Source organism: Pteropus medius, unplaced genomic scaffold (assembly GCF_902729225.1).
Source record: "Pteropus medius unplaced genomic scaffold, Ma_sr-lr_union100, whole genome shotgun sequence".
Classification (NCBI taxonomy): domain Eukaryota; kingdom Metazoa; phylum Chordata; class Mammalia; order Chiroptera; family Pteropodidae; genus Pteropus; species Pteropus medius.
The window spans coordinates 54927-76087 of NW_024341754.1; the positions used below are offsets into that span (position 1 = coordinate 54927).

General features: G+C 38.3%; 1 pseudogene; it reads right to left on the bottom strand.

Moving 5' to 3' along the window:
- Positions 1 to 15282: 15282 nt before the first annotated feature.
- LOC120594237 (uncharacterized) lies at positions 15283 to 15398 on the bottom strand (annotated as a pseudogene).
- Between the last annotated feature and the right edge of the window lie 5763 nt (positions 15399 to 21161).

Consider the following 21161-nt stretch of genomic DNA (forward strand, 5'->3'; position numbering starts at 1 on the left):
CTCTCCCAAAGACAGCTTAAACTCACCGCGTCCAACTGAATTCACCTTCCTCCTCTAAATCTCCTTACTCTTCTGCACTTATTATACTACCATCTGCCTCCTTAGACGTCTGAGAGTGTAACAGAATGAACCCCTGCTTCTGTGTATACTTATGTCTTATGTGGTGAATTGTTATTTTTTTGCACAGTGACATGGCTGTCCTATGGGGCCGTAGGTTCAGGCCATACTCCTCTGGTGTCACTGAAAGCAGATGGCCATGGATATTTGTGTCAATTATCAGGCAGGCTCTGGGTCTTGCAAAGCGGTGCCCCAGGGACTTAGGCAAGGGAGAAGGACAGTCCTTTCTCTTTCTAGACCTTGCTCTCTTGGGCCTGGGCTTTGAAGAGGCAAATTATGTTTTAGGGTATGACCAGTCTGAGGGATATATAGTCTGTGCCACATGGGAATTATGTGTGTGTCAGATCCATAGCCGAGACTCCAGGTGGTTTGACATTTGAGAGAGAAATAGAAGCTGGTTGAATTATTAAGCCCCCACATCTGCATGGACTTGATTTGTCCTAGGGATTCTGCTCACAGCGTCCATGAGGTTCTTTTCTAACACATGAGGAGTCATGTGTAATGACATCTTTGTGCCTTTTGCTCTGGATGTGGGTATTTGGCTTAATTTGCTTGTACCAGATTGTCTTTGTCAATTTGGTATCATCTACCCTTTTCTCCATTCTCTGCATTGCAGGGAAGCCTGGAGCTCCGCTTCCCAGTGTCATTTTCCTATATGACTCTGGGTTAGAGTGTGCCAATAAAGGTCCGATTTCATGAACCAGCAGCCGTTTCCATATTGCTTCCTCAACCCTTCCAATCATTGTGTAAGCTTCTAATTCCTCTCTCCTTGGAATACGGAAATGTTTCTCCTTTACCAGGAGAGCCCTCACTGACAGAACACTGCTGCGGCAGCCCCCTGTCCTCTCATGATGGTCGACACATGATGGTGGTTGGGGACAGCTCTCACTCCTCACAGGTTTATTAGAATAGTAAGTAAGGCAGCTTCTGGATAATTCTTCCAGGCCTGTGACCAGAGGTCCTTGCCGCATAATAGCAGTCACTCTTGATGGAGCAGGACACATAGGGTCAGTTCTTATTGCCTCTCCTCTCACAGCCTTCTTCTGTTTGCTGGAGTGCAGTATGATCCAGGCACTTCACTGAAGATGAGCTGGTTGGCTAATGCGCAGTCTGGCTATAGTCTAAGATTACTGCAGTGAATGATATTGAATGACAGGGATAGATATCCACTCTTCGTCTCGGGCCATATGGGGACTGCTTCCTCAAGAAAACAGATATGAGTGTGTGTGTCACACAGGAACTCTTGTTTAGTATTATGGATCCTCATTTCCTTTGTTTTTTAGCACATCTGAGCTTTTATGACCTTGGGGAAATGGGCTGTCAGCGTCAAAAGAAACACAGGACAACAAGAGGGTGCGATGTCTCAGTATCAGTCTTATTCTGTGATGAAGACCATTGTAGCATACACTGCCAGTGCCCTGTCCCTTTTCCCTCAGTACCCACCATTCTCACGGCAAGCACCCGGAACTATGCCCAAGGGCTTTGGCTGACCAGAGGACATTCAGCTTCGGAGCAGGGGAAGCCAGAAATGCCAGGGGAGTCCTCAACCAATGCTGAATGGGAGCGAGTAGATAAATAACCCCATTTTCTACATCCATCACTGGGGACAACTCTGGGGCATGTTCCATCTTTGAGGCACATTCCATGAGAAGTTCTCAGTGGGGACTGAGCCCCATGGCTAGGGTTGCCAGATTTAGCAAGCATAAAAATACAGAACACTCAGTTAAATTTGAATTTCAGATAAATTATAAATATATATATATGTTTTGTATAATTATGTCCCTTCAATCATGGGACATGTACATAATAAGAAATTATTTATTGTTTATCTGAAATTCAAATTTAACCAGGAGTTGTGTCTTTTATCTGGCAAACCTATCAGTAGCCCAAAGCAGTTACTTGCTCACTCAGGCTTCCTTTTCTCTGTGACCCATGCCGCTCTTACCTGCTGGTGCTTCCTGGGATCACCTCTGAAATAAACTGCTCGCCCTCGATCCTGCTCTCAAGGTTCTGATTGGATGGCTCCTCCCCATCCCATGCTGTGGCTCTTGAAAGTCTCTGAAATGAAAGCCTCAAGGATACCTTCCTTGTGTTGGTGGAGATTAACTTTCTGGCAGCTATCAGAATGGTGGCTCAAAATTAAAATTGTTTAATCACAGTAGAATAAAATTACATTTCTTATAGACTTGAATTTGTTGCCTGAGCTTTGTACATGCTGCTCTTTGAATCTTCACAAAGATCCTATGGTGCAGGAACTATTATTTGCCAAAATTAACCTTGGACATTTAAGAATGCCAAGTGATTTTTCCAAGGTTATAATTAGCAGGTGGCAAAACCAGGATTCACACCTAGTCCATCTACCTCCAGAACCTGGTGTCTCATCCATGTGGTACATTGGTAGGCAAATACGAAAAGACTGGAGGTCAGGAGGGAACCCAGTTAAGAGGTGGTTTTAGTTCTATCAAAAGATGTCTAGGTTCTTGACTAAAACAGGGGCAGCATATATCCAGGGATGGTTTCTGTGGTTTGGTCTGTGAGGTTTGGTGACCGATTGGCTGTGAGATTAACTACCTCCTCAGCTTCATTTTTCACCATATCCCTTGCCTTCTGCCAACACCCCACCCTCCAGCAGTGCTGGCCTTCTTTCTAGCCTCAAAATTGAAATGTATCTATATGCAAGATTGTGTATATTGTCCCCTGCCTAGAAGTCTCTTCATGTCCCTCTTCCTTGTCTGTCTCATAATCATCTTTTAAGCTTGAGCTTTTAAAAAATCTATAGCAAGATACACATAACATAAATTTACCATTATAACCATTTTTAAGTGAATAGGTCAGTGACATTAAGTACATTCACATTGCTGTGCAACCATTGCTGTCATCCATCTCCAGAACTTTTATCATCTTCCCAAACGGAAATTTTGTACCCATTGAACAATAACTTCCCTTTCTTTCTTCTTCCCAGCCTCTGGAAACCATCATTTTACTTTCTGTCCCTATGAATTTATCCCTTTGTGACCAGAGTATTTCACTTAGCATAATGTCTTCAAGGTTGGTTTATGTTGTAGTATGTGTCAGAATTTCCTTTCTTCCCCACCCCCAGCTTTATTGAAATATAATAAACAATTAGTTGCTCATATTTACATTGTACAATTCAATGCGTTTTTTTCAATTACAGTTGGCATACAACAATATGTTAATTTCAGTTGTACAGAATAGTGATTAGAGATCTGTATAACTCACGAAGGGGTTACCCCACTACATCAGATACCCCTCTTCCCCCTTATATATTGTTTACAACATTATTGACTTCTGCTACACTTTATACCTCCATGACCATTTTGTATCTATCCATTTGTATTTCTTAATCCCTTTGCCTTTTTCATCATCCCCCCACACCCTCCCCATGTAGTAGCCCTCAAAATATTTTCTGTTTCTATGAGTTTGTTTCCATTTTTTTCATGTACATGAAACAATGCGATATTTGTCTTTTTCTATCTGACATTTCATTCAGCACAATACCCTCTAGGTCCATCAAGGCAATATCTTTTTCCATCCATTCTCTTTAGTCTGTGTGTGTCTTTCAATCTGAAATGAGTCTCTCGTAGGTAGCATATGTAGGGGTCTTGTTTTCTTATCCATTCAACCACTCTATCTTTTGGTTGGAGCACTTAATTCTTTTCCATTTGAGGTACTTGTTGATAAATATGTAGTTATTACCATTTTTTATTCATGTTTTTGATACATGTTTTTTCTTCTTAAAGAAGTCCCTCCAACATTTCCTGTAATACTGGCTTGATGTTGATAAATTCCTTTAGCTCATTTTTGTTTGGGAAGCTCTTCATCTGTCCTTCAACTCTAAATGAGAGCTTTGCTGGATAAAATATTTGTGGTTGTAGATCCTGGGTTTTCATCACATTGAAGATTTTGCGCCAAGCCCTTTTGTCTTATGTAGTTTCTTTTGAGAAATCAGCTGCCAGTCTCATGGGTGCTCCCTTGTAAGTAACCCACTGCTTTTTCTCTTGCTGCTTTTAAGATTCTCTCTTTCTATCTAAACTTTGGCATTTTAATTATAATGTATCGTGGTGTAGGCCTTTTTGGGTTCCTCTTTTTTGGGATTCTCTGAGCTTCCTGGGGCGTACATCTATTTCTTTCACCAGATTAGGTAAGTTTTCCATCTTTATTTCTTCAAATATATATTTAACTTCTTGTTCTCCATTTTCAGGTACCCCTATGACACAGATGTTGTTACCCTTAATTGTGTCCCATAGACTTCTTAAATTATTATTATATTCTTGGTAACTTTTTTCTTGATGTTCTGATTGGGTGTTCTTGGCTTCCCCATCCTCTATATCAGTGTTTTGATCCTCTTCTTCCTCCTCTTTGCTGATTCCCTCTAATATACTCTTCATCTCAGAGAATGTATTCTTCATTTCTGACTGGTTCCCTTTTATAATTTCCATTTCCATTTTTGAGCATCTTTATAACCAGTGTTTTGAACTCTGCGTCTGTGAGATTGCTTAACTCCATTCCTCCTTGATCCCTGTTCTGTTCTTTCATATGGTTTCAGCTTCTTTGTTTCCCATTTGGGTTGCCTTTCTGTATCTGTTTCTAAGTCTCCCGGTCTTACTAGCACGGCTTTGTGTAGCAAGTGTCCAGCAGCACAGCCCTGAGAGGGATCCAGCTGCGGGCCAAGTTTAGCCCCAGCCTGTGTCCCTCTGGGGCCACCTGTTAAGATTCAGCAAGCAATCCACAGATGCTGTGCTTATAATTGTTTCAAGAAGCCACATCAGAAACCAAGATCAACTGCTCAGCAAAGAGCACTGGACTCACCAAGGACACACCTGGATGTGGCTTGGGCAGGGCCGCGAGTTGAGAGAGGCAGAGTTTCACAGACTTCTGGGAGGAGCAACCTCTGTTCAACAAAGGTTCAATGGGTACTGCCAGCACTTTTGCCCAGTAGAAAACCTTGCCTCTGGCCCTTGCTCTGACAATTCAGTGTCCCCCTGTAAGTCTCTGGTGACCCCCAAACAGCCAACCGGGAGCTGGTGCTCAGAGTGAGCAGGTCTGTCACTGAGAAAGTCCAGTTGCGACACAGCCACTTTAAAAGGCATCTGCAGCTGCCAGCTGCCGCTGCCGTGGCCTCTGTCACACTCAGTCACTAGGGACAGGACAGCCTCGTGTCTTCGTCCTCTTTTGCCACCAAACATTGCAGGGTGATTTCTTATTTCTCTCTCTAGTTGTAGGGCTTCTGTTCATCTAGACTCCCAGGCGACTAGGCTTGCTGTTTGTACCATGTTTCCATCTCAGAATTCTGGTTCTCTCTCAGAATTTTCTTTCTTTTAAAGGCTGAATAATATTCCATTGTATGCATATACCATGTTTTGTTTATCCATTCTTCCATCAATGTACACTTGGTTTGCTTTCACACTATGGCTACTGTGAATAATGCTGCTGTTACTATGAGTTTACAAATATCTCTTTGAGATTCTAGTTTTAATTCTTTTGGGAATACACTCAGAAGTCGAGTTGCTGGACCACATCATAATTTTATGTTTAATATTTGAGGAACATCCGTACCGTTTTCCACAGCAGCTGCATCATTTTTCATTCTAATCAGCAGTGCACATGGGGTTTTAATTTCTCCTCATCCTCTTCTGACCCTTTTGCCTAAGTTAATCCCCCAACCCCCATGTCATCACTGAACTTACCATATTGAAATTTAAATATTTATTTGTGTAATTATAAAACGTATGGCTCTCCACTGGACCATGGTATCTTTGTTACAGTAGGTTTGTCCCAGTAACCAGCTCAGTGCCTGGCACATCATAGGTTCTCAATGTTTCTTCTGGGTGAGTGAATGACCTTTCTGTTTGGGGAGAATGAGTCAATGCTGGGTTTACACAGTAAAAATGCACAGTGAGTTAAACAGCGGGAAATGGTCATTACAATCCCTCAACTGCTTATTTGGGTTTCTATCTCTGCTCTGATCCTTCTTGTTCCAAATCCCCACCAGCTGTCTTGGTGTCTGACCCATGATAGAACACAGTAGCGTTTATGACAACTAAAAAGAATCTGTAGAGAAAAAATATTTTTAAATGGCCTCGAATGTGCCTCTTGGAAACAAGTGTCTCTGGGGAGTCTGAGGAGGGTAGAACCTTGGGGTCTGTGACAAGAGTTTCTCACCTTGGACCACATTCATTGTTCCTGAAGAACCTCTCAGTCTTCTAAGGACCAAAAAAAAGAACAGAGTTATAATGTATGGTCCAGTTAGTCCTCAATGTTTTAAATTGTTCAGCTCTCATGACAACTCACCCAAGGATTCAAATTGCTATATGTTTCTCTGGGCATTTATATGTTCAACCCTAGTGTAAATCAAGCGCATCTGGCCATCAAAAAACCTTGGTGCCAAAAGAGATCTTGAAGATCATTTTTTTTTTCATCCTCTAAATTTTGAAAATCCTGGAGCTTAGTGAAATGAAGTGCTTTGCCCAAAGTCTCTGTAACTTAGAAGCAAAGGGGTATCTTAATCCAGCTCTCTGTCTCCCAGTCCAAGTATTTTTTTTTTTTTTCCTGGCTAGACCATGGCTGTGTCAAAGCAAAAATTTCCCTGGACAAAGTTAAACATGCAAAGAAAACTTTGTTCAAATCTATTGCAATAGGGGATAGCGCCAAGCCAATTTAAGTGAAGAGAATGATTTCTGGCCCCAGAAGGTTTGCATCCCCACCCAGGGAATCCTATGCTGAGTTGAATTGTGAATCCCTGTACAAACATCTTTTTAATTTTTGTTCATTATTCCATTCAAGAGACTGGGGTGAGGGTGGGGGGCGGTCTCCTGAAATTTCCAGGGTCTTTCATTGAGGTCTAGCACATTATAGATGCTAAATAAGTATTGATTGAATGAATGACTGAATGTCACCATTTGTAAAAATTCCAGTTACTTAACAGGTTTAGGCCTACATAGCTAAGAATCTGTTGGCTAGTTATTAAATAAGCATGGTGTTAAGTATTAGAAGAAAAGAAGGTAAGTTGCATCAAATTTCTTTTAAATGTTTTCACTAAAGCAGTGTTTTTTTAATCTTTCCCCTCCAGCGCCTCCTCAACCCACAGAAGTACATTTTTATTACAACTCGCTATACGCACATGAATGAAACAAAAATTTCACAAAACAATTTTCACCCTCACTATAGTTTCACGGTACTCTGATATTTTCTATTCTATTCATTTCTTAAAAAATAAATGTGAATTTAATGTAGGGAGGAGACAAGAGAACTAAAATGTAAATCAAGCTATATTCAGAGACGGCAATATGCTGATCAGCCCTACAGCAGACCACGAGGAAACCTGCAGAACAAAGGAAAATTTCCCCTGGAATTGTTAACTAACCATTTACCCCTACCATGAAAGGAAAACAGAGCCTTTAAATGGTATCCTACCCAAAATAAAATCATACATTCCCTACAGCTAAAACCATGGGGAACCTCTGAATTAGAGGCTGGAAACTGCCAGCAGGCCTTGTGTACTACATATGCTTTTATTCTTTCACACTGTATGTCCATATCATCAAAGGAAAATGGGTAGACAAAGTCTTTAAACTGTAATTCATAGAAACTAAAATCGATATATAAACTGAATTCCCTAAACACTGGCGGTCCCTCCCAGTGTCTTTTCTCAGTTCTCTCAGTGTCTTTATTCTGTCCCTCTCACTGCCTCTGTCCCTTTCTCTGTCTGTCCCTCTGAGTCTCTCTCAGGCTCTCTCACTCTCTGTCTCTGAGAGGAGACTACACTCTGTCCATGGAGCATTACTCCTTCCTAATAAATTTCCTTTTGACTCTAACTCTGGGGTGCGTTTGAATTCTTTCTTGCTTCTCAACCAAGAACTCTCTCTCTCGGTGCAGGGCTTGAGTTCCCTACAACTCAGAGGAATTTGCCCTGTCCTGCATCAAATTGAGACCTGCTGCATTCGTTTTACGACCCACTACTGCTTGAGACCCACAATTTGAAAAACACTGCTCCAAAGCTACATTAAAAATACCAATGAAAAAACTGCTTAACATATTTAATACAAAAGCTATACCTGAGAATATTTTAAATTTTGAAAATATAAAATTCTAGAAAACTGGTATGATGTTGGGATGGGTGAAGGAAAGAGAGATCAGATAGATATGCAATCTTTAGTGTTATAGGCCTCCAGACCTGAGGGTTGAAATTTAGGAAGAGGAGGAAAAATGGGAGTAGAAGATAAATGGCACTAATAGGAAATAGATTGAAATACTAATAACTTCATTTGACAAATTCTGCTAAAAACTGTTGAGTACACTCCTGAGTCAGGAGACCTAAAAATGTCTAATTCCCAGATGGTATCATCAGCACATTGTGAAACAATATGTTCTTTTAAAATTAATTCAATTTCATTTATTTTTAATGACAGAGTGATACATAAATACATTTTTGTCAAAATTAAAATTATACAGAAAAAAGTTTCTCTTGATACTGTTTCTCCTCTTCAGTCCCAGTGATTTTTTGAGAACTACTTTCAATTTGAATATATTTCCAGACCTTTTCCAATGCAATGAATATGTTTGGATTAAGGTATACCATTTTATAAATTTGTTTTTCCTTGTTCTCTCTGTTTTGTTTCTGTTTCCCCTTTCTTGTTGTGATGTGGTGATATAAGAAGAAATATAATAGCTGGCCATCTTTCCCAGTTCTCGGCACAGAGCTCCTAAAACTCTTAGAGTCTTTACAGTGATAAATGTCTTTTATCACTAATTAGGTGACGCTTGGAGGCTGGGGGCTGGTTGCCACAGGAACAACCATGTGATTAGAGGGTTTGACCTTTCACCCCACATTTCAACCGACCTACCTCAACTACCCTTGGGAGAGGTGATGGGGCTGGAGACTGACTTAATTATCAAAGGCCAATGATTTAATCAACCATGCATACTTAATGAAACTTCCATAAAAACCCTAAAAGAAGGGGTTCAGATTGCTCCTGGATTGGTGAGCACATGGAGGTGCTGGAAGGGTAGAGCACCCTGAGGGGCATGGAAGCGCCACACCCCTTCCCACATACTCTGCCCTGAGCATCTCTTCCATTTGGCTGTTCCTGAGTTGTATCCCTTATAATAAACTGGTAATAGTAAGTAAAGTGTTTCCCTGACTTACATGAGCTGTTATAACAAATTATTGAAATCGAAGAGGGATTTGTAGGAACACCTGTTTTATAGCCAGCCAGTCAGATGCATGGAAGGCCCAGACTGGCATCTGAAGTGGGGTGCAGTTTGTGAGACAGAGACTTTAACCTGTTGAGTCTGCATTAACTCTGGGTAGTTAGTGTCAGAATTGAATTAAATTGTCGGACACCTAGTTCAGTGTCTGCAGAGAACTAGAGAATTTCTTGGTGTTGAAAACCCACAAATTTGGTGTTAGAATGTTCTGTGCATGGAGGACACTAGTTTTCTTTCATCTGCTTTCTTTTGAGTTATTTGGCTATCTTTTAAATATTCCATTTTAATTTATTTATTGTGATTTTTTAAATCATTTAATCATTTTATTTTTTATTTTTATATATATTTTTATTTTTATTATGGTGACATTGGTTAATAAAATCCAGTAAGTTTCAGGAGTACAATTCGACAGCAAGGCATATATATATATATATGTGTGTATATATATATATGTATATTATATATATATATATAATATTATATATATATAATATTATATATATATATATTATATATATATATATTATATATATATATATAATATATATATATATATATATATAACACACACACACACACACACACACACATTGCATTGTATGTTCACTGCCCATAGTTAGATTTCTTTTGGTTTCCAGTAGATGGCGTTTAAGACTCTTGGATCCCTGCTTTATATAATACCTTTTTTTATTTTCTTGTATTTAATCATGCTCGTTACCCTCAGTTTCAGTCCCTGTTAGTGTCAGTGACAGTCTCGGCAGCATTTGCTCAAATTCCCCTGGGGCTCTGCGGTGATGGGTCATGGAGGGTATGCGGGGAGGGGCCCTGGGTTGGTCGTTGGGGGCTGCGGCTTAGCCTTAGTTTTGCAACCGCGGCTGGTAAAAATCAACTTGTTTCTCTGCGGTCCTGTCTGGCTTCTCTGCTTTCTGCCCTGATGACCGGGCCCTGTCACTGGCTGCTTGGAACTCATTACTCTCAGGCAGAGAAGTCGCCGTACTTTCTCCCCTCCCCCTCCTTCTGCAGGGAGCTCCAGCAGCTGCGATAGGCAGCTTCTTTATTTCTCCCAGTCCACCGCCCGACACCCGGGGTTCTGACCTGTGGTAGCTCTTATGCGCAGATCCCGTGCTCAGACGTGCTGGTGTCCAGTTTGGATGTTTTTGTTGAGTTTTAGATGTTTAGCTTATTGTTGTTTCAAGGGGAGAGATCTGAGAGCTTCCCTCACTCCGCCATGTTTCTCAGAATCCTCTAGTTAGATTTCTTTATTGTAATTTTGATCATATCTCTTAGCATAGTTTTTCTTTTTTACTTGTTGCTCTAGGATAACAAAATACATAACTTTTAACTGTCTATTTAGCATCATTTTACCACGTTAATTGGAATGTAGATAACTTACCACCTTATAGGATCCTTTCCCCTCCCTACTTTATGCTGTATTTGTCTTATATATTACTTATACATACATTGAAAATCCCATCAGACAATGTTACAATTTATGCTTTTGACCATCAAACGTATTTTGAAGAACTTGAAAGAATAGTCTACTATATTTACTCAGTGTTTATCATTCCTGTTGCCCTTCTCTTAGACCAGGTCCACTGGCTGTGAATTCTCTTTGTTTCCCTTCATCTGAGAATATCTTTATTTCTCCTTCATTTCTAAAGGATATTTTCACTGAAAATAGAATTTTAGGCTGACAGTTATGTTTTTACAGCACTTTAAAAATGTTGCATAGCCACTTCCTCTGACTCCACGAGAAATCTACAGTTATGTAAATTATAGTTCCCTCTAGGTAACACTTTGTTTTTCCCTGGCTGCTTTCAGGATTTTTCTGTCTTTAGTTTATAGCAGTTAGATTATGATGTACCTAGGTGTAGATTTCCTTGTTTGTTTTTCGCTGGTTTTCCTATTTAAGAGTTCTCACATGTTCTTGATCTGTAGGTTTATGTCTTTGATCAAATTTGGGAAAATTTTAGCCATTGTTTTTTAAACATTTTTTTTTTTTTGGCACTGCATCTTTTCTCATCTCCTGGGACTATCTTTAAGTTCTCTGATTTTTTCCTCTGTCATCATCATTCTTCTATTGAGTCCATTCAGTGAATGTTTTATAATGAGAGAAATAGAAATATAATGTGAGCCACATGTGTAATTTTAAATTTTCTAGTAGCCATATTAAAAAATTTTAAAAGAAATAGATAAAATTAATTTAAATAACACATTTTATTTAAACTAATTTATCCAAAATATTCTTTCAACATGTAATCAATATTAAAGTTATTAGAGAGATCTTTTACATTCATTTTTTCATCTTATTTTTTGAAATCCAGTATATATCTTATACTTATAACACATGTCAATTTGGGTGCAAAACTTAAAGTACTTAGTATGTATTTAAATTTAATAAACTTTATGATTGAAAAAGTAGATTTACATGCCCAAGTTGTTCCAAACACACCTAAAACTTTTCCAATAACTGAACCAAGCAGAAGTTTTAAGTTAAAATTAAAATTAATTTTAATTTTAAAATTTAGCTTTTCAGTCACATTGGTCACATTTCCAATTCTCAGTAGTTGCATATGGTTAGTGGCTAATGCATTGTATAGTGCAATTTTAGACAGAGACTTAATTTCTACCTGTTTGGAAGGGAGTTTGAAACTTCTATTGAAAGTAAGTGCTCTTTTCTTTGGATGGTAAATCTTTACCAATAGAAGAATGTGATGAAATAATTATTTGAAATATTTTATTAGTTTTCCAGGGCTACCATAACAAAATACCACAGACTGTGTGGCTTAAACAACGGAATTTTATTTCCTCACAGTTCTGGAAGCTAGAAGTCCAAGATCAAAGTGTTAGCAGGTTTGGTTTCATTCTCAGGTCTCTCTCCTTGACTTAGAGATGGATAATTTCTCCCTTTGTCTTCACATGGTCTTTCCTCCATGTATGTCTGTGTCCTAATCTCTTCTTCTTATACCATACTGGATATAACCCCAATAACCTTGTTTAATCTTAATTACCTCTTTAAAAACCTTATGTTAAATACAGTCATATTCTGAGGTACTAGGAATTAGGACTTCAACATATGAATTTGATGGTGTTGGGGGGTTCTGGATGTTTTTTTTTCTCCAATTACCTCCATTTTAGCCATGAGATAAGATGTTGCCAATCCTTCAATGTATTAGTTGCCTTTGCTGTGTAACAAATTATTCCAAAACTTAGTGACTTAAAAGAACAAGTATTTATTAGTTCATAGTTTCTGTGGGCCAATTTATTTGGGTAGGTCTGGCTCACAGTCTCTTGAGCTGTTGCAATCAAGATGTTAGCCAGGGCTGAAAAGGATTGAAGTATCTACTTTAAAGATGGCTCGCTCACATGGCTACTGGCAGGAGGCCTCGGTTCTTCACCACATGGGCTTCGTTATGGGCTGCTTGAAGGACCTCACGATATGGCAACTGGCTTGTCCCAGAGTGAATGATCCAATGAAGAATAAGCAGAAAGTTGTAATACCACTTTTAACCTACTCTCCCAAGTTGCACATTGTCACTTCCACTTCATTCTATCCATTAGGATCAAGTTACTAAGCCAAACTAACACACAAAGGCATAGGAATTTGGCTCTACCACTTGAAAGGAAGTGTGTCAATGAAATTGTGAATATATTTTAAAACTATCATACCTAGTGAAGAATTAGACGGTTGGGAAAGTTCAATGAATAGAGCACCACATTTTCAGCTTCTAAGTTCAAGAGTCATGGTCCAGGTCTTAGACTAGACAAGATCAGAAAAAGATGCAAGCCAATAGAACAGAACCAGCAGGCTATGGAGTCATGCAGACTAAAGGGCACACAAACAGACCCGTGTTCTTCTCTTTCGAAATGTTCTAAACTATTAGTGTGCCTTTATTTTTCCACTGCCATTTTAGAACATATTCCCTAAAAATCCTGCTGGAGTTTCAGTTGGGATTGCTTTGAATTTATAGACTAATTTTGAGAATAATTGACATCTTTACAATGTTACATTTTCTCATCCAGAAACTTAAACATCTATTTACATTCAATGAAAATTTTTTTCTGGAAAGTCTTGTGCATATTTTGTTAGGTTTAATTATAAATGTTTTATATTTATTTATCAATGTTGTCCACTTGATGTCGGTTCCCAAAAAATAATATATTAAGATCTCCTTTCATGTTATGGACTTGCCTTTATTCCCTTGTAATTCTGTCAATTTTTAATTTATATTTATATATAACAGGATGTTAAAATTGGAATTATGATCAAAGGACTGTCAAAGATTTATAAATAGCAGAAGTAAAAACCAATGAATCTTTGAAATAGTAATTAGTAAAAATTTATTGTACATACACAAAAAAGGCAGTTTACAAACTGGGAGCATTCAAACTAAGACATGGAAGGAGGCTCAGGAGTATGTTGTTATAAAGTAATTTACATAGTGAGAAAGCAGTGACTGTTCTTCATCATAGTGATAAGTTATAATAACTAGAATTTTCTTAAATGATAGGGAATTGATCAGTGGTTACCTCATCTCAGCCTCCCAAATCAGTTCAAGTTTTGCTTGTAATTTTCATAGGTATAAGGAAGAAATGACCAAGGTCAAGTTAGTCTTGCAAAATAAGCTAAATTATCCTTTATTTATTATGACTAAATGGGGTTTGTGTGCTCAGGGAATTTTCAAGGCTGGTTTCCGTTTGTATTTAATTTTAACAACACCCAGATACTATAGATGAGGAATTTCAAAGCCAAGTCACCATGTGCAAATATTCAAAGAAAATGTTTAAAAACCTGTGCCATAACTTTTAAAATCCTCTCAGTTTAAGGACATAAAAAAGGAATCAGAGTATGGAGAGGGACATTACTCCATTTCGAAATAGGTTGATAAAGATATCTCTCTGGGAAGACCTAGCCCCTTGTTGCCAACGCCTACCCACCTCACCCTGAACCTGAGGAAGGGGCAGGAGGCGCTTCATCTCAATTTTCTTTAATTTAACAAATGCTACTTTCCTTGAAAACCCTAGCTTTCCAAAGCTCCTATCCAATTCTCTCTTCAAAGGGCTTTCTTTTAAATTGCCAAGTAACATAGGCAGTAGACGTTACCAAACCACAGCTCAGCTCCCAAAGCCTCACTGTGGGATCAGGAATAGGGTGAAGGTACACAGTTCTGAGGTTATATGACTGTCTCTCTCATTCTGAGTCACAAATTACTCACCACTGCATCAAAACAGTGAAATGCATAGAGATATCAGGTTCTCCTTGTAAAAGCGTGATGGTGAAGATGCCGGAAAGTATGTCATTGATTTTAATTAGGTAAAAATAGGCTTCTGCTCAGATCATTAGAACACTATTCACTGTGCTATACCAGGAAGGCTAGAAGTTGGACTGTTTATGATCTTGTCCATGCTCAAATAACTCGTGGAGTATTTGTCTTTCTCACCCCTTTGACAAACAAGGTCTCTCATGCAGGTAGATTTGGAATTCATGATGACTTAATCACCTGGGGAGGGTAGAAGGGCTACTACCTGCAATGAAACTTTGTGAGTAACAGAAGTTACTCACTGGGAGCTGAGGTTCCTTCCTTCTCTTAAACAATGTTTCCTCAGGGCTCCGCCATCAGTCTGAGAAGCCTGGGTGGAGGGGGTTATGAATGTAGGAGGCAAAAGGTCCCCCCTACATTTATTCTGGGAATCATTGGGTTACTCTAGAGCCTGTAGCCAAAGTATCAAAACTAATGAAATGATTCTTGTATTCATGAAGGTTCAGGATGTTCTCTTTCTCACTGGTTTTGAAAATTTTGACTATAATGTGCCTTGCTATAGTTTTCTCTATATTTTTTGTGTATTTTGGGTTCAGTAAGCTCCTTGAATATGTGGGTTTATAGTTTTCATCAAATTTAGAACTCTTTTTTAATTATTATTTATTATTATTATTTACGCCTACAGCACCTGGCCTTCCTAGGTGGTCTCCCATCCAAGTACTAACCAGGCCCAACCCTGCTTAGCTTCCGAGATCAGACATCAGGCTTGTTCAGGATGGCATGGCTGTAGACCATGAACCATGGTTCCATTGGGGCACAAACCCAGGACCTTCTGTGTGTAAAGCAGACATGCTAACCGCTACACTATGGAACTACGTCCAAATTTAGAACTCTTTCAGCCATTATTTCTTTGAATATTTTTTTCCTGTTTCACCCCCTCCCCATCCCCCCTCTTCTTGGGGACTCCAGTAATGTGTAGATATGTCACTTGAAGTTGTCCCAACTCACTGATGATTTGTTCATTTTTTTAAAAATTCTTTTTGTGTGTGTTTCAAATAGATAGCTTCTATTGTTGTTTTTAAATTCACTGTTTTTTTCTTCTGTAATGTTTAGTCTGCTGTTAATCCCATCCAGTATATTTTTCATCTCGTGCATTATAGCGTTAATTTCTAGAAGTTCAAATTAGATCTTTAAAAATAAAATCTTCCATGTCTCTACGTAACTTTGTGGACATATGGAATATAGCTATATAATATCTATTTTAATGTCCTCGTCTGTTAATCCTAACATCTGTGTCACTTCTGTGTCAGTTGGGATTAATTGGTTTCTTCTTATGATTGAATTTTCCTGCTTCTTTGCATGCCTTGTGATTTTTGATTAGAAGCCATACATTATGAATTTTATCTTGTTAGGTGCTGGATATTTTTGTATTCTCATTAATAACTCTTGAATTTTATTCTGGGATGCAGTTAAGTTACTTGAGAACAGTTTGAACCTCTTGGATCTTGTTTTTAAAGTTTGTTAAATGAGATCAGAGCAGTGCCCAGTGTAGGAATAATTTTTCTCCACTCTTGAGGCAAGACCCCTGCGAGCACTCTGCCCAATGCTTCATGAATAATAAGATTTGTAATCTGGCTCATGAAAACAAGCACTATTCTTGGACCTGTGAGAGCACCTTGGCACCTTTCTGGTGGTTCTTTCTCTGGCCTTGGTTAGTTTCCTCACATGCATGTGTGATCAGTACTCTAACTACTCAAGAGGCACCTTCTGTAGACCTGTGAAGTCCTCTCTCTGCAGCTCTCTCCTCTCCAATCCTCTGTCCTACAAACTCTGGCTGCCTTGGTCTTCCCAAACTCTTAGTTTTATCTCTTCAACTTAGGTAAACCATAATCATCATGGTTTGTAATTAATAAATGAATGCGATCATTTGATTAACATCTGGCCCTTACTTAACAACCAGTCTGTAAGCTCCTTGAGGTTAAGGATTTGGTCTGTTTTGCTCATTGTCATACCGCTAGTACCTTATACAGTATCTGGCTGACAGTGGGTCCTCAATAAATACTGTGAATAAAAGAATGAACGTTAAACCCATTCATAACACTTGGAAATACTAAGTTCCCCAAGACTTTACAGGAATTAATATATGCTGTAGTCTGAATGTTTGTGTTCCTCCAAATTCATGTGTCGAAACCCTAATGCCAATGTGATGGTGTCAGGAAGCGGGCCTTTTTGGAGATGCATAAGTCATGGGGCAGAGCCCTCACAAATGGGATTAGTGCCTTTATAAAAGAGACTCCAGAGAGATCTCTCACCCCTTCCACCATGTGAGGACACAGAGAGGAGGTGCTTTCTATGAACCTATGTCATCTTCGATAAGCTTTATTTGTTTCACCTTTCACATTTAACATATGGTTAATTTGGAATTGAACTTTGTATATAGTTTGAAATAGGTACAAATGTTCATTTATATCTATTTGAATATGCAATTAATCCAGCACCACTTATCGTAAGGACTATTCTTTTCCCACTATATTCCTGTGGATCCTTTGTCATAAATCCGATGACAATATATGCATGGCTCTCTTTTGAGACTCTTCTATTTCATTAGTATATTTTTCTATAGTTGTACCAATACCACACTGGCTTAATTATTTTAGCTTTGTAAAATGTCTTGATTTCTGTAAATTATTGAACTTCGCTTTTCTTTGCTGTTCTTGACACTTGCAATTCTATGCAAAATTTAGAATGTGTGTGTCAACAAAAAATAAGCCCACTGGTCAAGCTGGAACAATTAGAGCAACAAAATAAATAAAAGAGTATTAGATTATAATCTAAAGTATGAAATAATATACATGCATCCATATCGATATAAATAAATGATTGCATAAATAAATAGAAAGGCAAATAGACAAATCTTTGATGCAGAATTTCAGGTAAGTTATGTAAATGTTCCACTCACTAGGAAGTGAAACATAACTCTTCACTTCTGTGTGGACTGTATGTAGTGACTTCCTCCAAAGAGCACAGCTTGCAAAATGGGGAAAATTAGTGACTTCATAATGGAGAAAGTTGTTGGTATATACCCTTGATACGATGTAATGAGAATGGCACTTTACCTCTTTGTGGTCTTTCTCCCCAAGGCCCATAACCTCACTCTAACCATGAAAAAACGTCAGGAAAAAATCCCAACTGAGGACATTCTACAAAATATCTGACAAGAACTCCTGAAAAATACCGAGGTAACCAAAGACAAGTAAAGTCTGAGAAACTGTCACAGTCAAGAAGAGCCTAAGGAGACATGATGATTAAATGTAATATGGTATCCTGAATGGAATCCTGATTTTGGATAAAAACTAAGAAAATCTAAGTAAGCAAAGTATGGACTTTAGTTAATAACAAATTATTATTGGTTGATTAATTGTAACAAAGGAACCACATGAATGTAAGATGTTAATAATAGGGGAAACTGGATGTAGGGAACATTAAAACTCTCTGCACTACCTTTACAACTTTTCTGTAAATCAAAATCTCTGCTAAAATAAAAATTTTTTAAAGTAGAAATACAAAACAACAGAGCAGCACTTGACACGTATGTTTTCTGCTGTTGTGCAATAGGAAGTACATGACATCGGCTATGCTTTGTTCTTGCCAAACAGTTTTACCTGAAGATAATCATGAGTAAACTATCAAAGAAATCTAAAATATGGGACATTCTACCAAACAATTGTCCTGTACTTTTCAAACAATGAAAAACCGGGGGACTGTTCTAGATATTAGAAGATGGGTGATATGTAGCAATCAATGGCAATACGTGAAACTTGACTGGATTCTGAATTGAAAGAAAAAAAACAGCTGCGAAAGACTTTGGGGGGGCTCGTTAGAGAACATTGGATCTGAAATCTTTTGTTGATCCTTGCAACTTGAAGCGTGGTCACAGAGCAGCAGCAGCAGCATCATTATTTGGGGACTTCTTAGAAATGTAGAACTTGGCTCCCATCCCAGACCTGCTGAATCAGAATCTGCATTTTGACAAGATCCCCAGGTGCTCGCATGCACAGTAAAGGTCTATAAGCACTGTTTTTGATGGTATTAGAGAATTATTGTTAAATATCTCAAGTGTGAAACCAATACTACAGATGTGTCAAATGCTTTAATTCTTAGAAGTTGCATGTTGAAGTAGAGGCCATCGGTGCCTGCAACTTACATTCAAATAGTTCAGAAAATATGAGTGTATGAAATGAAAAAAATATGGCAGGATGTTAACGATTGGTAAATCGAGCGGAGCCATGTACAAATGTTTATTGTAGATTCCAATTTTTACAACTTCAAATGTAGAATATTTTTAATGGGGTTGCCTTGAATTAAAAAATTTATTTAGTAAAAAATTGCCATTGCGATAATATCAAATTTTCTCATCTATGAACCTGGTACATCCCTCTACACATTCAAGTTTTCCTCTCTGTCCTTCAGCAACATTGAACAATTTTCTTCATATAGATTTTATATGTTTCTTTTTGATTTACACTTATTCCTAGGTGTGTTAGGGTTTTATGGTGGCAATTGTGAATGGATTCTTCTCAGGTATTTTTCACTGGCTGTTGCCAGTATATAAGAAGCTCTTCATTTTAGAATGCTTATTTTGTAATTTGTTACTATGTTAGTCTTATTTCTCTAATAATTTTGGGGGCCATTTTCTTGAATTTATTAGGAAGATGATGATAACATCTGAAAATAATGAAAAGTTTGTCTCTTCTTTTTTAATATTTTTAGAGTTTTTTTTAAACTTGACCTGTTAAATTGGTTTCCTGCACGATATTAAATAGGAGTAATAGCAAATATCATTGTCTTCTTCCTGACTTTAATGCAATGGCCATTAGTGTGTCACTGCTAATTCATTGTTGCTTTTGGTTTCTCCTATATTCTTTTTTATTGTAATACACTTACAGCTTTTATTTAATTAGAAATGCCTGTTAAATTATATTAAGTCCCTTTTTGGCATCTTCGGAAATTATTTCATTGTTTTTTCTCTTGTAATTTATCAATATAATCAATTTCTTTATAGTAAACTGTATTTTCATTTCAGAAATAAAACTCTTTGACCATATGTATTATTCTTTTAACATACTGTTGAATCTACTCTAACACTTTATTTTTCCTATCTATATTCACAAGTAAAATTGGTCTATGATATTCTTTTCATTTGCTTTCTTTGTCAGGTTTTTGTATTAAAGTCAATATGAATCATGATATTCCCACTGTGGCCTATTCACAATGTCAATAGACATTGGTGAATTGAATTGAATCTAGCTGCTGTGGTGTTTCACTCAGTTCCCCATTCATCACTTGTCTACAGAATCCAAGAACACAGATCATTACTATTCCTTTGCCCCTGGGTAAAAAAAGCCAGAAGAAACACCATCGGATTATGGGTATCAGCTTAAGACCATGGGCTTTAACATACTCTTGGTAGAAATAGCTGCTTTTGAAAATCAACTTAGTGATATTTCCTCGCTAAAAATAAAGACAAATTGAATATAAACTCTCCCAGTTCAATGGATAAAAGACTGTTACACAAGCAAAACTTTAATGAAAGGCAGAAAAATTTAGTGCATGGGTAAGAAAGATTATGACCGTTCAAATTATCTCTCAGAACATTCAATACAAGTTCACGAAATACAAGTGATATTTTGACTGTCATGTTTAGTTTTTATAGCAAGTGCCTCCCACCAGAGAAGCCCTCAGTAAATTTTTTGAAAAAATGAAAGAGAAAGGATTGTCCTTTTGGTCTGTCCGCTCCCACACAGGTATCCCAAGTGTCCACAGCCACACCACAGTGCACTGGGCAACTCTGTGGTCCCAACTGATGGGCTGAGCTTAGAGTACGGTGCCAAATCGACCTTTTTCCCATCACTGCACAAATGTCTGTGCCTCCACGGAAGAATATGCTGGTGAGAAGGGGCACCTAGGCTGTCTCTTCTAACCAGGGCAGGCCAGCACCACTGCCATGCCTTGTTCTGGAGTGGCTGCCAATTCAAGGGTGTCGAGAAGGCTGATTGAAGCTGAAAAGCAGGAACCAGTGAGAACACACCAGGGGGCAGGCATTGTGGTATGTACCAGCAGCTATTTTCCTAAGTGAAACCTACAACTTAGGAACTTAAATCTGTGAATATAAATTATGGTGTTTAGCAGGAATGAATATGCAAGTGAAGTTCTATAAGTATTTTAAGTCGGTCAGCCTCTGGGGTGCTACAGGAGTCTCTTCTCTGTTTCACACTCCCTCCACAGCTGTTCGGCAGTTGCTGTTGGGGAATCTAGCATGAAAACAGAATTCAAAGGTCTTTGGGGTGATTATGGAAAAACCACACGCTGAGAGAGTTGTATCAAAGTTTCAAAGTCTTCAAGTGAGGCATTATTAGCATCTGTGAAGCATTTGTGACCCAGCAGACTCCCAGCTCTTGGAACTGCATTTTGTGAAAAGCCAAACGATGCGGAGCAGATGTGTCTCTCCTCCCTTTGATACACTGAAACATCCAGTTTGTTATCAAGTCCTCTCTT